At 37.8% G+C, this 16316-nt stretch overlaps 1 long non-coding RNA gene across 1 annotated transcript in view; it reads right to left on the bottom strand.

Moving 5' to 3' along the window:
• Positions 1 to 5134: 5134 nt before the first annotated feature.
• The window catches only part of LOC140598876 (uncharacterized), a 160072-nt gene continuing 148890 nt past the window's right edge, over positions 5135 to 16316 (bottom strand). Inside the window, exon 3 of the long non-coding RNA XR_012001424.1 lies at positions 5135 to 5958. This is a non-coding gene — a long non-coding RNA (uncharacterized lncRNA). The remainder of the gene's footprint in view (positions 5959 to 16316) is intronic.

Here is a 16316-nt window from a genome sequence, read left to right as displayed (position 1 = left end):
CTCTCATGAATGAATAAATAAAATCTTTAAAAATTTTTTTAAAAAAGGCAATGGGATTAAACACTAAGGAAGTAAGAAACTAGTAACACCTGGGATCTGAACACCTCAAGTTACAAGGCAACCTGGAATAAGGGAAACTCACTGGCCTGAAAATCAAATCACCGACTTGACCTCAGATCATGTACTAGATAAAGAAGGCAAGACACCTATTGTCAAGGTACCTAGCATATATTTGAGCTTTAGATTCCCAGCATTTGGGTGGAATGATTTGTGCTTTGGGGAATCTGTGTGGATTGAAAGTTTATTTATCTTACAACTGTATCAAATTTCCCTTTCCTCGCTGACCTATGACAAAAATCTCGTCTTTGATGACAGCTATAAGATAATAACACTGTCTTCATTATTTTTGTTGCTATTGTTATAGGGCTCAAGACAAATTTGAATATTCTCTGTTAATTTATACACACACATATGTGCATATTTCTGTGCGTATATATATATATGCATGTGTAAGTATGTATGTGTGTATATGTGTGAGAATATATACATAGACACATAGACACACTCAGACACATGTAGTTTCCCATTGTGAAAATTATAGTTCTAAATAGATTATTTTACCAAAAGGGTCGACATGTGCCAGCGGTATTGATAAAACAAGGACTGACCTCAATCTCCTTTTTATTATATTGTGGACTGCATTGGGAAGATCTTCCCTTTCTGTCACTAAGCAAGTTGTAGTCAGTTGTGGATGTGACGAATCCCGATCACTTCAGTAGTGAGAGAACTATGTCTCTTGTGTTAAAGTAATTAAACAAGGAGGCCATTATAGTAACTCCTTGGCTGCCAAAGAAAACAAACCAAAACCCAAGCCAGAACCATACACTTGAATCCACAAAAATGGCAGTTAAGAACAACCAATCACAAATAGCCAGAAAGGTTTTCCCAAATAAGGCACCTGTTTAAGCTACAGCCAGTCAAATAATTCCTTCACCTTGCTTTCCACCTTGTCTGTAAAAGTCTCTCTCCCAGCCCCCAATGTGGAGCTCCCCTGACCACCCTCTGTTTGGCACCATCAAATTTGAATTGATATATGCTCAAAGAAACTTCTGGAAAAAAATCTTAATGTGCCTCAGTTTATCTTTTATCGCTGGAATATAGAGAAAAAATATACATAGAGCCTAAAATAGTTTGACCCTAAAATGTACTTAGGAGAAAGCACGTGCATTAGGAGAAGAAAGCCTTCCGTATAACAGAGAAAACACAAACCATATACTCCTCAATCTCAGTCCTTAGAATGGAAGAAAACCTCAAACTCCCTATGTGCATAAGCGTCTTTATTGGGAATCTAGTGGCAGACAAGAACATTGTTCTAGAAGAGAGAAAAACCAAGCAAAAGTTTCACTCCTCCAGGGCAGACCGGCCAAGAATACCAAAGTAGAACTATATTTTTATTTTTCCTGTGACAGCACAGATCTGTTGTTTGGCTACCAAATTACAGGTTGGGTCTGGTTCTCACATACTTCTGCTTTTCATGCGCCGAACAGGAAGAGTAATAACAGGGTGCTTCTTTTACTTGTGGGATTTAGGTATTCTTCATCATAGAATGGGTCATTTTTCTAAGAAAACCTGCCAGTTTAAAGACTAGAGGTGTATGCCATTCATGTGGGGGTGGAAAACCCATAAAAATGAGAGGTTTTTGGCTAAAAAGAGTGGCTCTAGTTACTTGTTCCCATGTTTAAATGACATGTTTATGAGTCATACTCTTATTATCTAATCCTAACAGCATCATCCAAAGATCGCTATCATTTAAATGACTACTTCAGAGCAGGGTCTCTGGGAAATTTGACCAAAGAGAATATAATACACACCCATTCAGTTACAGAGCAGCACTCTGCACATATTTCTCATTCTTCTCTTTAAAATGCTCTATTGATAATCTATAAAAGACAATTAAACAAAGTATAACAAACATTGTCCAGATGCATAATATCTGATATCCTAGACAGGAGACTAGTTAAGTATAATAGAACATGTATTGAAGGAAACTACTGCACACAGATATTACCAATTAGTATTTGAATCAACCAGCGATCATACAAATATTGTTCCCTTCCCCCATTGCTTAGTTAATGGCTCTGCTCAGGAATCTGTGGGAAATAAAGTGACTTCTTGGGAAAAGATTTTAGATTCAAGGAACCAACTGACAATTGAGAGTATTATAGAAACATTTTAGGGAGAAACGCCTTATCGCTGTGACCTAACTCAAAGAACCACACAGCCAACATGGGAAAGAACCTTGGAATTTTGACTCATCAGAGAATTTCTAAAGAACTCTTTTGGCAGACAGGACCTATCTTGAGGACATCTGGCTTTCTTCAAATGAAATTAATTCTTTTTTATTTTTCTTAAAAAAGAAAGAAAGAAAGAAATAGGTGTTTCCTCACCCTCAAGCCATTTATCTTGTCTGGAGATTAAAAAAATAAAACATTATCATTTATATCACCCTTCATATTTGTGGAAGAAAATGCTATTATTCTATTTTATTAGAAGAGGAAATGGAGGAACAGAGGATCCAAGTGATTTTTGCTCAGGGAAGTAGAGAAATTCAGCAGAGCTGAGTATTCTCAGGATCCATGGCTACATCAAGAAGAGAAGTAGCCAGCACTAAAGCGAACTCTAACTTTCCTATCCTGAGAGAAGGTCAGTCACCATTTATAACCTTTCTCTATATGGATGTGTTTTCTCCACTGGCTTAGGTCTCTCGTGGACCTATCAAAGTTCCATTACCTAAATATTCTTGGTCTGTTAATTAAAGGAGGAAGTCCAGGTTTAGCCCGACCAAGAGAAAAACAACCCAAATTGTCTGCCTTACTAGGTGCATAAACTATTCCACCTTGGATATTGTATGATTTCTACAAAATCAGGATTGGATTTCTTTATACAAGAGAAGAACCAGTGATAATGAAATATAGGTGATGAGTTAACAAGATCTTTATGAATAAAATAAAATAATAATAGAAGTAAAGATTTCATAGTATAATCTGGTTGTAATGATTTGTGTGCTCATAACTAAAATCTGAAAAAAAAAATCAAGCCTTACGGTGGATGGAATTATTGCCAATATCCTCAATAATTATTGAACTTTTAATCTTTAAGAAGAATGTTCTAACTATGCATATTTCTCCAATTGTAAAGTAAATTTCCACTTGGTACTTAAGTAACAAAACAGGGAAATTAAAAAAAAAAACACTTTTGATCTAAGCCATGTTTAGTGCTTTGTTTGGCTATGGTTCTGGATTATTCTCATAAATAATTTAAATCACAAGATTTCCATCTTTTCTTTTTTTTTTTAACTATTTGTTGACTTAACAATGCCATTTTCATTCGTCTCTCTTTTAGATGTTTTATGCACAAGATCTTGCTTCAAGTGAAAACTCCTATTTCTTGCCTTACCAAGAGAATAGAGTGAGGTTACATTTTTCTCACAACCTTTCAAATACTCCTACCTGGTCTTACATTTTCCGAGCCTTTACTTTCACAAATAACCAGAAGTGATTGCTTCAAGCTCTCTATAAAGCAAGCAGATCATGTTAAACACCAGGTGGGGTGTAGTGACCTCTTCTAGGAAGATGCCATTTCCTGATGCTCTGTGCTTTGCAACGAGGTGATTAGATGATCCTGCTGACCCAGAGTTCCTCTACTTAATCAACAAGAGAGGATTTTGGAAGCAGAGGCTTCCCTTCAGCAGCTGACGTCAAAGCCGTGGCACAAGCAGCACACAGCAGCAAGAACTGCAGGTGTGCACGCTCAATCAATGTGTCTTTACTTTCTCAGGACAAGCTCCAGAACGTATTCCGGCTCACCACACATCTGGTTTATATTAATTGGTTGCTGAAAAGAACATACAGAAGATGCCACATGTATGATTACGTATTTACCAAACTGTCACAGAGTTGATAGAAGCTTCCCCTGTGTCGATTTCTGTGCTAGGGGACCCCGTGAAGGAGGGAGTCACGGGGGAGAGCTCGGGGTGACTTCTCAATGCTTGACCATAATCCTCTCCAGGAGGGTGGTGGACTAAGGTTCTCACCTGTGCTACCTGGAGACACATTAAGGATAGTTGATGTTCTTCGCATGCGGATGGTCACACTCACCCCGTGAATGATTCCTTGGCCTCCAGCTACGCCCTCCTCCATCAGTTCCTCCTTCAGCAGAAGGCTCTCGTTAGACCCTAAGGGAGATCCTGACCTTCCCTGCTAGCATTGCCTCCTTCCCATCTCTTGCAAGTAAAATCCAAAATCTTTCTGGGGGCCCAAGAGGCCCTCCCTGTAAGATCCATTCCACCTTACCACCCTAACCTAGCTTCTTGTGTTCTTTCCCTGGCTCTGCTCTCCCATAGGCCCTGCTCCTCCAGGAAGATGCCAGGCACACTCCCAGCCCTAGGCCTTTCCACCGGCTCCTGTCTTCACCTGCAGGGCTCGTCCTCCCAGATCCTAGGGCTCACTTCCTTGACATCTTTGTTGAAATATCACCTTCTTACGAAGGTCATCTCTGGCCTATTTAAAAGGGCAACTCTCCCTCCCTGCTCCCCTACAGTACTTACTAATATTCCACTTAATCTGCTTATTCATCTTATTTATGATCTGTTTTCTCCTATGAGAAAAGAAGCCCGGTGGATGGGGCATTTTGTCTGTCTTGTTCACCTGTGAATGGAACAGGTGCTTCAAACATTCTCACCCTGCGAGTAGTCCACAAAATCTGATGGCGGACCTGAGGTGTTGAATTTAGCCAATGGCTTCTGAGAATATGAAGAAGGTTAACCACCTGTTTCACCTGTGAACCAATTAGCCCTGCAGAAAGAAAATCTGCATTCCACAGTAAAAACACCCTAGTATTACCCCTCCACCTAAACACTGTATACAGTAAGTCACAACAGTAAGAAAATATTGATGACATCATGCAACTCAGGACATGATCTGAACAAGGAAAGATTCTTACAGCATATACCTACCTATAGGGAGTATCCATAGAAACCGTTTTTTTTTTTTTTAAACAACATTTTATTTATTTATTTAAGAGAGAGAGAAAGAGCACAAACAGTGGTGAGGGGCAAAGGGAGAAGGAAAAGCAGGCTCCCCATTGAGAAGGGAGCCTGAGGCGGGGCTGGATCCCAGGACCCTGGGATCATGACCAGAGCCAAGGGCAGCCGCTTAACTGACTAAGCCATTCAGGCACCCCCAAAACACTTTTATATATAGCATTTTTATTTGGATAGTATAGTGCATTAGTCCAGAAAGAGATGATAGTCATAAGGAAATGGAGATATAAAGTATATTTCAAAGCCAAATAGAACCAGAAATGTTTGTTTATGTTTTATGAAATATGTTAGCAGCGATCCACTTGCCAAAAACAAGACATTTTATTTTACTAATATTATTAGTAAATATGTGTTTTTCTGGTTTTAAAAATATGTACTTTATTATAAAAAAATTCAAAGGAAATTTAGTTCTGTACAATTAGATAGGCTTGTGAATTTTCTTTTAAAAGTATGTAACCATATTACTTATTACTCCTGTCATTAGCAATCAAGAAACCTTGAGTTTTGTAAAAGCAATTAGCCTTTAAGAAAAACAAAAGCTAATTAAAACTGACAATCTAGTCATCTAGGCAAACAATAGCACAGAATCAGTCCATATTACCTACTCTAAACCAATAATGAAGTAAACTATGGTTTAAAATGACTTCAATATTTTTGATAAAAAGTTCTCATAGTTGCAGAGACCTCATATGCTTTTCCTGCCATGCTCTGTTGATTTATTCTCTGAAATTGGTTAAAATTTTCTATATGTGAGGCTATATCTATCCAAACCATTTTTTAAGGAATTCATTTGTGCTGAAGTCAATTCAAGCAATCTTCTTCAGTTATCCATGCTTGGAAATCTTGGCAATCAAAGCCTAAAAGAAAAAAAAAAAACGCATTTGAAGGAAAAATGTAAAATCAGGCTATGGGCACACATCATGTCATATGAAGAATTAATTTAGCAACTAGATAGTTGTAAATTCTATAGTGAACCAGCATAATGAAAGGACAGGGAAGGGGAAGGGAGGGGAGGGGAGAGATGAAGAGAAGGGAAGGAAACAAATATCCTCTTGAGTTCCCTCATGTAAAATTGAAAAATTCTGTAAAACACTCAAAGATGGAAAACGAGAAAGAGGAGCAATTTGTAATTGAACATATATTTTCCCCAATTCCCTCCTGTTTATTCATTCCTATGGTCTCATAGTTTTCTCTTCCCCATCTTTTCTGTTCTTTGCACCTGAGTTTATGCAACAAACCATACATGTTTTATTTTTCTGCTCTCTTTTCACTTCCTTCATTGTTCACATCCCTCGTTTTGCATGAAAAGAAGTCGCAGATGAGATTGGGATTAGCACAGGCGGGATGCAGTCTCAAGATCAGCTTGATTTCATTCTGATAAGAGGCCCAGGGACCGTGGGGGGAGAAGGGACAGAGGCCTGGTGCTCCCAGTCCTCTTAGAGCCACACCCATGAGCGCTCCCCCTGCCATGTCTGGAAGTGGCAGGGCTGGCTACTGGGGAGTTAAGGACTGGAACAGGACTACTGATATGTCAGGAAGTCCTGGATGACTGTATTTTGCTGAATGATGAAGTAGCAACTGCTGGAAATAATAATAGGCCTTAAAATAGCAAAAATTCCTGAATGACTGTATCAGGGAGTGACCAATTTCTATCATGTGTTGATGTCAATTTAGCGCATGGATGTTCCCTAGAGAAAAAAGAAATGAGATTCCAGACCTGCTTTTTTTTTTTTTTTTTTCCCCATGAGTGATTTAAACTACATACAAAACCCCTTCCAGGCTCAGCTATAGAGAATACTGGAAATGTCAAGAGGCCAAGTGACAGGAAATGCATTTGGTAGAATCATGCTGCTCTCATGTTTAATGTGGGAGTAGGAATATCCTCAACAGCACAGCATTCCTGGATGGATTTGAAACCACAAAATGCCAGAGCTACAGAGTTAAGGGAAAGCTTCCCTAGACTAAAGCCCAAGGAAAAGTTACAGGAATTCCCTGAAAGGGAAGTGCGTGTGTGTTCATAACATTTAGGGATTGAATGTACTTTATTAGAGGTCCAGGATCGTGGACTCCTGGCTTGTCCTGCCACTAGCCACTATCTCACAGTTCCAGTCTCCATCTTCATCCCACACAAGATCACTGGAGGAAAGGTATATGCACAGTAGATATGGCTAAGGAGATACATGTTCTTCATTCCTCCCCCAATGGAGCAGGAAAAACCTTGAAAACCTAGATTGGACTAACAGACTACTCCTCCATAAACTAGAGACAGACATCTGTAGCTTATGGCCTAATGGCCTGATGTCTCCACTCTGTCCCTTCCCTGTAGACCTGAGATTACAAATCAGGGGCCATTAGCTGGAACACGCTCCTATGTGCTTTGGCCCTCACTGCATTCTTGAAAACAGGGAATTCCTTACAAACATCTAAAAATCAGATTTCATATTTTAAAAAGAAAGACTTCTGTTTTTCTGGGAAAAACCAAACCAAAACAAAACAAACAAAAAAAAAAAACCAAAAAAAACCCAGAAAAGATCTGCACCACTGGGAACATTTGCCTACCTGTGACTGTTTCTCCAGAGCTGACACTTGGTTGTTCTGTCTATGAAATAAAACTTACAGTCTCTGCCACTCACTGTGCAGCCCTTAGGCCAGATCTGCTTTGTTCACTTCCATTACCTGCCTGGCTTTCCATTTGAGACATTTGATCTAAATTCTCCACCTGAGTCCTAGCCCTCTATATCTGAAAACATCGATGGCAAGGCACAGAGAAAAATACTTCAAGAGAAAGAGGGAAAACATATGTTTCGTGTTCTTAGTAAGGACAATGTCCTTCTTCCCTCCAGGCTTTCTTAAGACATGCTCCAATCTAAAAACTGGGAAGAATGGGCAGCCTGGTGGCTCAGAGGTTTAGTGCCACCATCAGCCCAGGGCCTGATCCTGGAGACCTGGGATCGAGTCCCACGTCCGGCTCCCTGCATGGAGCCTGCTTCTCCCTCTACCTGTCTCTGCCTCTCTTACGAATAAATAAATAAAATCTTTAAAAAAAAATAAAAACTGGGAAGAAGAAGTGATGATCAAAGTTTCCAGAATGACCAACCACAGAGTGAGAGAATAAGAGAGACAGAGACAGAGAGAGTAGGACATAAACAGGTTAGTGTCCCAAATGACTTTGTCAACATTAACACTTCCCCCTTGGGAATCACATGCAGAAAAGGACAAAGAGATTAGAGAAGGGTCTGAAGCTTCACACAGAGGCCTCAGTCTCTAATCCTATAGTCACTTCCCAGATGCTAATGAAGCGTAAGATTCTGGTAACTCACTAGTAAGGGTTCCTTCCAAGATCCTTGTACCTATTTTTATATTTGTAATTGTGTATTCTTTTTCTCAAGGAGGGTCTCCCAAACTCTATATATTTCAGGGCCTCAAAAACCCATATCCGCTTCTGCTCATATCCCCAAACTTAAATGCCTTGGCCAAATTTATGAGTCAAGGGAACAAAATGGGAAATACATAAGGTGCTATGAGTGTGTGTGTGTGTGTGTGTGTGAGAGAGAGAGAGAGAGAGAGAGAGAAAGAGAAAGAGAGAGAGAGAGAGAGAGAGAGAGAGAGAAACAGAGGGAGAAAGAGACTAGGCCAAGCCATTCAAGGGAAGGAGATAACTCAATGATTACTGAACCCATATTTCATACAATGGGAATTTCAGAGATTGCTTATTTCATGGAATAGCTTCTGAGTCATTATTCCAGAGGTAAATTATTTTCAAATATTTAAAAATAAAGTTCCATCAAAACCTGATTTTTATGAATAAAATCAGAAGCACTGATATGTATTGTCTCTGTCATGTAATACTCTATGTCACATATGATTTCAGAGGCATAATCTGACTCAAATTTCTCCTGATCCTCTAGTGTATAGAAATGTTTAGAGATTTGCTATAACTAGGTTTCAGAGGATTGTCCACAAAAATAAGTATTAAAGAAGAAATCCGTGGAGTATCAGCTAAAGTTACACGTGTCATCAATATTGGGTCTGTTGTATATTCTGTAATATAATCACTTATTCTTTTCATCTTTACAGTATCATCAAAAAATTTTAGGTCATAATATGTTGAAAAGTTTTACTTTTAGATAAAAATGTCTGAAAATATTACTTTTCCATTCATTAAGATCTGAGCTTTATATGTGACATGTAACAAATGTGTAAGCTATTGGTGTTTAAATTATATCTAACTGCACGCAGAGAAGTGTGTCCTAGAGTTTTGACCATCTCTAGCTTCTCAGAGGTTTGGTACTTTCCATTCAGAAATCAATTGTTCTAGATAGAAATGGAGGAATTCACTTTATTTTAATATGGAAATTTAAAACCAGGCATAGTGCAACAGGTTGGCATATAGGAGATTCCTTCTGTCATTAGAAAATTAAAATATGATTAAATAATAATATACCAAAACTTGTCAATACACTTCTCTTACAGAGACCCATGTTACGGGTTTTGTCAGTTGGCTGACATGGATTAAAAGTGAGGACAATCTGAAGCTAACAATAATAAAGACCCTGGATTGAGGTCCAACAGAAATAATCTTGAGTCAAATGCCCCACCATTATCAGAAATGTACTAATAAGATTCTTTCTGAAAAATATATTAGTCCTTTTCTGTTCTCTTGTCTTTTAAGTTCATGTTTTGGCAAGTTAGTCAATAACAACATTGAGGATGCATTTATAAAGTGATGGGTGAAATAAATATGAAACAAGAAATGTATTTTATTAAAATTGATTTGACTGTTTCTTGCCAAGTAAATCAGATAATATATTTTTTGATAGCAGAGTTAGAGCCACTAAGATCTACGTGGATTGCTGCTAAATTTAGGTTTATGGCTCTCCACCAAAAATTGTATTTTTTAGCAACTGAGCAAACAAAAAATCTTAGCACATGCAAAATAATTCATTTCTACATAATATTTCTGGTTTTGCTTAGTCTTTGATTGCATAGACACACACACACACACACACACATACACCACCATCACTAATCTCTTCTTGTGACTAATATTCCCTCATTTTTTTTTTAATTTAGAAATATATGTATAATAAGAAAATGGCCCAAAACACTAAGATCAATGAAAGGCCATTCTACACATGCGGATGTATGTTCTTTTTCCTAATAGGGTATTTAGAGTGATACTTTATTATTATATTTTTTGGTTGTTGTTATTCTGTGTTTGTTTTGGTTTTGCTTTTGTGGGAAAACATCTCTTTTTTTATACCAAATTGTTTCCTTTTCAGAAAACTATGTCTTTGATTGTCAACATTTGAATTAATTTAATAGTATGAATAACTCCAGACATTTTTAGAGGAATTTTTAAAAATTAGTGTATTGTTCTAAAGAAAGGGCAGAAACTTGGTCTTCAGATAAATCAGGAATTTGTCTTTGTCCAATTGTCTTAGAGAAGCTATTTTTTTCTGTCTTCTTTTTTATTTTGTGAGGTAATGAAATATTTAAATAACTGATACTTGGCAGAAACACTTATTCCCACAGTATTTCTTGCCAAAATGAAAGAAGAAAGATCCAAATATCAAACAAGGGGATGCTGTATTTGTGAGATTATAAGCCTGATTTTCTACATGACCTCCCCTTTAAAATAAAATAAAACAAAATAAAATAATTGGAGGAGTGGAAACCCAGAAGGCTTTTTGTGAAATGATATAACCATCCTCAGTTGATGACAGAAATTGAAAATAAAAAAGGATATAGCAAGAAACAATCTTACCCTGACAGTGAATAGATCAGATAACCAAATCATTTTCCAGTTTCAATATTTGTTCAATTTTTAAAAGGAACACAGAAGTTAGGACAACATGACCCATAACTTGTTATTATCTAAATAAAATTAAATGCCTTTAAAAAGTTTTCCACTGGAGGGATGAGGGGAGAAAACAAACTAGGTCAGAAATAATGTGTTTACTGGGCCTTGTTTTGTGAAAGGAAAATGCTCGACCAAGGAAAGAAGTAAGGACATTCTACACAGGTTTCATTTTTATAAACATCAAGTTGGCAAATATACATTTACTTTCTTTCCCAAGATTTGCTTTACAAAATTTAAGGAAGAACTCCCTTCACTAGGGTTTCTCCACTTAATTATTGCATCCAAAATTTATTAAAGAAAGAAAACAAAAACATTTGTGAGCCATGGGGACTGGTGGTAACACAGGTACAGGGAAACCAGGAGGATCTGCTGATTCCAGATGGAGTGGATATATTCCCATGGCACCTATTACTTGCCAAATGTTTCGTAAAGCAAACACATGACCTAAAAGATTTTGCAAGTGTGGGGTCTTCAAAAAAAAAAAAAAAAAAAAAAAGGAAAAAGAAAAAAAGTACACACTTGCAAAAAAATTCTGTTCTTATTTAAAAGTCATTTCTTAATTCCTAACCATAAGTTGTTTTTAAAAACACACACACACTTTTAATATTTTTCAGCTGTCATGCCCACTTTAGTGAGTCTACATGTGTGGGTACTCCATAAAATCTCAGTGGTGGTGGCAGATGTCCTCTTTGAAATATTTCATCTGCTGCTGGGGGTGGGGGAAGTGTCACTTTGGTGCCATGAACACCATTCTTTCTGAAGGCTCTGATTTGGGACAGCCCCTGTAGAGCAAACGCTGCATTGCTTGATGTCACTCAAACGGGTGGTAAGCAGCAGAGAAACATATGACTATGTCAAGATGAAAAAAGGAATTTTAAATAATAACATATTTATGAGGCCCTTTACAACAGCAAAAGAAGGGCTGTAAAAAAATCAATAATTGTTAAAACTGAGACTTGGGTATGGGAGAGTAAAAATTTATATATGTTGGTTGAAGTGACCAAGCCTATGTTCACGGATGTCCTACCTAATCCAAAGAAGAGTCACCTGGTGGTTGGAGCCCCAGGGTATCTCCTCTTTGCTTGCAATCCTTTAGCAGTTTCATGCTGTATCACACATTTTCACATTTAATTGCATGCTCTCTTCCTTTTTTCTCTAATTGTTTAGAGGGTTAGTGGTTTAAGAGATTTTTTTTCTTTTACTTATTTTGAATTGATTTGCATTCTTCCTCCTTCAAGATGACTACTCTGGTGACCAGAAGATACTTGATAAATATTAAATCAATTCATTGATCCAGTAAATTTTATCAAGCACCTACTATGGGCTAGATTTTAAAAATGCTATGGTCCCTTGCCCTCAGGTAGCATACATACTTCTGGTAGAGGACGAGACGTGAAGCCAAGAATCCCAGAAACACAAGTAAAATTACAGCCAGTGATACAAGTTGTGAAGTAAGAACACCACTTGATGAGAGAGTCTATTTGGGGATCTGATGTCTAGGGGGCATGGGGAGGAGGCAAAGTTTTCTGAGCAACTGATACTTTATTTTAAGACCAAAGGTAAGTAGAAATTATGAAGGAAACAGAAATAGAAACATCTTCAGAAGGGGAAAGTGCAGGCTAGGTTGAAGAACTGAAATATGACCAGTGTGATGGGAGAATAACAGATATTGGGGAAATACAAGAAGATCTTAGAAAGATCAGCAGCAGCCATGTTGATCCTTCTGGTCTATGGTGAGGATTTTGAACTTCTGTGAAGACATTTAGGGGCCCCAGCCAGAAAGTGGCATGATAAGACTGACCTTTTAAGATAATCCTGTCTGCCCGGAAAATAATGATAGAGTTAACAGAGAGGTAAAATTTAATTAGAAAGAACAACTGTGGAGGTAGGGAGACCAGAGAGAAAAATAGTTCATTAGTCCAGGTGAAAAGGACACAGACTTGCACTAGGACAGATGACAGCATTGGACATGGAAGGATATGGACAGACTTGAGGCATATTTGGAAAGTCACATCTTTAAGACTTGATGAAAGATTTGATATGGAGTTCAAGAGCAAAAGGAATCCAAAATAATATGCAGGTTTCTGGCTTGAACAACTAAGTGGTGATAATACCATTTACCAAGATGGGGAAATAAAAGGGAGTGTGGGACTAGACTCAGGAGGAGGTGGGAATCAATAATGGTCAGCTTCCATTATAAAGTTTCAAAACTTTTCAACTAAGGCATCAAAGTGAAAGTGTTGCACAAGCAGCTGGACAGATCTGGAGCTTAGAAGAGAGATATTTTTGGAGAAGACAGTTTGGGAGTCATCAGCTTACAGAGAGCATTTGCAAACAGGACTGGAACATATCACTTAGGGAGAGAGAAGGCAGCACGAGGAGCAGAGGGCCCAGGGCAGAAGCCAGAAGAATTCCAAAAAGGACAAGGAGACACAGAGAAGAGATGAACAGAGGGAACAGAAGGAGAGCAGGAGAGGATTGTGAAGTAGCTCGGGAAGCAAAGTCAGAAGACCCCCACCTGCTGACTGCCCTCAAGAGAAGCTGTACAGTCACTGATCACTACCTTCCATTCAGGTGTCTGCCTTCAGTCACTTCATTTGGGAGTTTGTGGTAAAAACAGAGATTACTTTCTCTGTCACTAATGTCTGCATTTATACACCATTTTTCTCCCAATTGACATCACATGAGCTGTTCTGGTAAACACTTATATTTCTCTTTCTGAAACCTCATGGCTTACAAAAGGGGTTCTTGTATGCCAGGTAAACTACACTTTGAGGTCAGGCCATCTTACACCTAGACTCCAAATTTGGTGTAAATGTATCTAGCATATGATATAGCTAAAAATAAGATAAATACTAATTTATTATTCCATTAACAAAGATTTTTTGCACACAGATGTTAAAGAGCTATAATTTATCTAACTAGCCCTCATGCCACCTGCTTATCACAAAAAAAAGATACTCTTTTTAAAGAGTTGCCAAAAAACTTGCCAAAAATGTCTAAGGGATACAAGAAAATTAAAAACAAGTATATTTTATTAGCAAATTTTCTGATAAATGTATACTCTTACATGCAACTCCCAAAATTGTACCAGAATGTTCAGAATAAAACTGATTAGGGGTACCTGGGTGGCTGGGTCAGTCGAGTGTCTGACCCTTGGTTTCAGCTCAGGTCATGACCTCAGGGAAATGGGATTGAGCCCCACATTAGGCTCCATGGTCAGTGGAGAGTCTGCTTGAGATTCTCTCTCTCCCTTTTCCTCTGACCACTCCCCTGCTCTCTCTCTTTCTCTAATAAATAAATAAATATTCTTTTTAAAAAAGAACAAAACTGCAAAAAACAAAATTGCAAAAACCCACATAACAATCACCTGGAAATAATAACTTGTAGTATATTCACACAATGGAATATAACACAGCAGAGAAAATTAAAATGAATGAACTGCCCCTAAGCACAACAACAGAGATACAATATAGAAAACATAAATATTAGAAACATAATGTTCACTTGGAAAAAGCAAATTTCAGAAGAGTTGAAGTGTATGATAGCCTTTTTATAATGTTTTAAAAAGAACAACATAATAATATTTAAGCATATATGACTGTGTGACAGAAACAGACAAGCAAATAAAAATTTAAAAAAAAAAACCATGACATTAAGAATAGTTGTTTGCCTTTTAGGTGAGGGAGGGGTGAGTTATAGTGCAATATATCATTGAGACCAGGATGATTTTGAGAGCAAAAAGGGGCACTATTGATAATTAAAGCAGGAAGTACTAGTAAACAGCGACTGTCCCAAGGCAAACCTGGACACGGTGTCACCCTAGTTATGGATAACCAGTGCTTAGGTTGACTCGTGAGTTCATGGGCATCTCTTCGTTTTTAATTAATTAATTGATTGATTGATATAAATTGAAAAGGAATATTCATAACCAATGATTTTAATGTGTCATGAACCAAGGATTTATGATTGATTCAATTCAGGAACCATCTGAGGTCCAAATATAAATAATGCTTTGTCAAATTAAAAATGTTAATTATTTAGTAGAATGGGTCTTAAAATTAATCCTTGGGGGTATGAATGAGAAAGATGGAAGAGAACAACCATTTCCTAAAATAAAGTCTAATTTAGAAAAGGAGGTGAAAGGGAGAAGATTTAGCCATCATCCAGTCCTACTTCTTCTCCTTCTCCCCCAAGATCCTGAGAGTCAAGGATCACAATACAACAAATACAATGAATGAAATAATTATTTGATTTTATACCTAATTGAGGTTAGGCTAATTACTTAGGAAACTCTGGGCATTCAAACAGGTTCAAGTTCTACATATTTATTAAGCCAGAGTAATTGGAACCTGACAAATTAGCTGACATTGCTTTACAACTATCCTTCAATAGTTATGGGACTTTTCTTTTTCTATTCATGAGAGACACAGAGAGAGGCAGAGACATAGGCAGAGGGAGAAGTAGGTTCCCCTTGATCCCAGGACCTTGGGACCACGATCTGAGCCAAAGGCAGATGCTCAACCACTGAGCCACCCAGGTGGCTCACCTGGTGCCCAATTATGGGGCTTTTGAAATTCATCTGGATCTTCAGGTTTGTATGGGATGATATTCACAGTATTTAATGACCAAAATAGCAAGACAACTGATCCAAACAGGCCCCCACCGTGGCTCTGGAGTAGGGTTCTCCAGCCTCCCTCCTGCACTGGCAAAACCTCTCAATGCTGGATCACACAGAGAGCCAGGTGATTTCCAAGGAGAAACCCCTATAGCTTGAGTGAGAGGCATGACCCCTAAGGACCTGGGTTGCAGCTAGCAAATAATCAGTTATATGAGTAAGACAATATTTTAAAATTTGGTAAAACTAGAGGTGGTTAAAGAATTTGTTCTGGCTAGAATTCATATAATTTGGAATATACTCATGAAGAAAGTGAATACATATTGCCTTGCTTTCTCAAATAAATATGAGAAAAAAGAAAATAAAACGATCATTACCAGGGCCTCTCCCGGGACCTTGGAAGCTTAAACATGATTAGTTTTATGAAAATCCACCTCTGGCTATGACCACACTGGAGCATACCAACTCAGTATTTACCTTACGTTCACACTGAATATTCCAGATCCTTTACATTTGCAGACTGAACAAGAAGATTCCATCAAGATCTTGTCACGATTGATGACAACGCCAGCAGAGACACAATCAGTGTATTTGACTGCCGCTTCTTAGTTTGTGCATGACTTGATTGTAACTTAAATTTGACTTACTACATTAGGATTTTAATCTTCAGGGAATACCAAAGATGCACCTAAAATGTTTTCAGCAACTGTGGTAGATTATAAAGCAACTTTGAG

This window comes from Vulpes vulpes, chromosome 5 (assembly GCF_048418805.1).
Source record: "Vulpes vulpes isolate BD-2025 chromosome 5, VulVul3, whole genome shotgun sequence".
Lineage (NCBI taxonomy): Eukaryota > Metazoa > Chordata > Mammalia > Carnivora > Canidae > Vulpes > Vulpes vulpes.
This window is presented reverse-complemented; position numbering and strand designations above follow the sequence as displayed.